Here is a 1,848-nt window from a genome sequence, read left to right as displayed (position 1 = left end):
ACGCCCCTAAACTTCAGCCGAGCACACAGGCACCTGACACAAAAGCAGTGATGGGGTCCCCCTGGGCGATTCGGGCCCGTGACGCCAGAAGCCGACGTGCTCCTCAGCCCTGCTCCGGGGACCAGCCCAGGGGCCCGGTCCTCCTCCCTGAGGAGTCCGGGCTGGGCCCCAGCCTCCGCCACCGTCTGTCTCCCACGATGGCGAGCAGCAGCGGCTCCAAAGCCGAGTTCATTGTGGGAGGGAAATACAAACTGGTGCGGAAGATCGCGCCTGGCTCCTTCCGCGACATTTACCTGGCTATCAGCATCACCCATGGCTGGAGGTGACAGTGACGCTGGAGGCTCAGAAGGCCAGGCACCCGCAGTTGCTGTAGGAAAGCAAACTCCCTAAGATTCTTCAGAAGGGGGCGGCATCCCCCACAGATGGGCAGGAAAAAGACCACCATGTGCTAGTCCTGGGTCTTCTGGGACCCGGCCTGGAAGACCTCTCCAATTTCTGTGCAAGGAGGTTCACAGTGAAAACTCCTTATGTCCGCTGACCAGACGGTCAGTAGAATGGAATATGTGCATACGAAGAATTTTATACACAGAGACATGAAACCAGACAACTTCCTAATGGGCATTGGGCGTCACTGTAATAAGTTATTTCCTTATTGATTTTGGTCTGGCCAAAAAGTACAGAGACAACAGGACGAGGAGACACATACCATACAAAGAAGATACAAATCTCACAGGCACTGCCCGATATGCTAGCATCAGTGCACATCTTGGTATTGAACAGAGTCACCGGGACGACATGGTATCATTAGGATATGTTTTGATAGTACCAGCCTGGTAGCCGACTTCATGGATAGAGCATCGGCCTGCGGACTGAAGGATCGCGAGTTCGATTCTGGTCAGGGGCACATGCCTCCCCGGTGGGGGGCGTGCAAGAGGCAGCCGATCAATGATTGTAATCATCTGATAAAAATTGGGTTACTTTAATAGTACATTTTACAAATTTATTTTAATTATTGGGGAAATATACTGATATTAAAATTGCTTATTTACACTTGATAATCCTAAGTCCTTAGTAATGTAAATCTTGTCCTTAGTAATGTAAAATGTATTAGTGTGCCTCTTTTAAAAAATTCCACCAGTTTAATTTTTAAATAAAATTTTTAATGTAAGTGCTTACTAAAGCATAAATTAAGAGCTATCCTTGCTTAATACCCACCTATGAATATCGTCAAAAGTGAAGAATGTTTCAAAATAACATCTTAAAATTTTTTGAATACTCTACCTATTTATATTAAAATTTCAGATCTATTATAAATAAAACATATAGCCTTTCTGATTCTGTAGGCCATTTGTCTGAAACTGCTCAGAAGAAAGCCCAGTGAGAAAGTGTGAATAGTTCAAAATTCTTCACCATTTCAGAAAATGTTAAAGTTCATTTGTCCTTAAAACATTAGTAGTATACCCCTGCATTCGAAAGTGATTATGGGCTGTCCGTGCCCTGGTCATTGAAAAAAAAATTAGTAGTATACTCATTTAAAAAGGAAATGGCAGGATTATCTAGATTTTGATTACAGAGTCTCTCTTTCTGTGCCTGTTTTGGAAATATTTGAGATAACATCTCAACTGGGATAAGGCAAAATTTATAATAAAAAATTTCTAAAATAAGTAAACCACATATACAGTAAACCTTATATGTAAATAATATTTCTACTTTTTAAGCATTTATTTAATACATAGTCATTAGGTAAGGTACTTTGTGAGGGCCGAAAGTAGGCAGATGACAAGATCCACGAGATTACAATCATACTAGAGAAATCTTAAATAATTAGAGAACACCATCATCATGTAA

The 1,848-nt window shown here is 42.3% G+C and overlaps 1 pseudogene; it reads left to right on the top strand.

The window, feature by feature from the left end:
- The first annotated feature begins 190 nt into the window (after positions 1-190).
- Positions 191-837, top strand: LOC102245593 (annotated as a pseudogene).
- The last annotated feature ends 1,011 nt before the right edge of the window (positions 838-1,848 follow it).

Source organism: Myotis brandtii, unplaced genomic scaffold, assembly GCF_000412655.1.
Source record: "Myotis brandtii unplaced genomic scaffold, ASM41265v1 scaffold162, whole genome shotgun sequence".
In the NCBI taxonomy this organism is placed as follows: Eukaryota; Metazoa; Chordata; class Mammalia; order Chiroptera; family Vespertilionidae; genus Myotis; species Myotis brandtii.
Note: the sequence above shows the minus strand (reverse complement) of the source record. Positions and strands in the feature narration are given on the sequence as shown.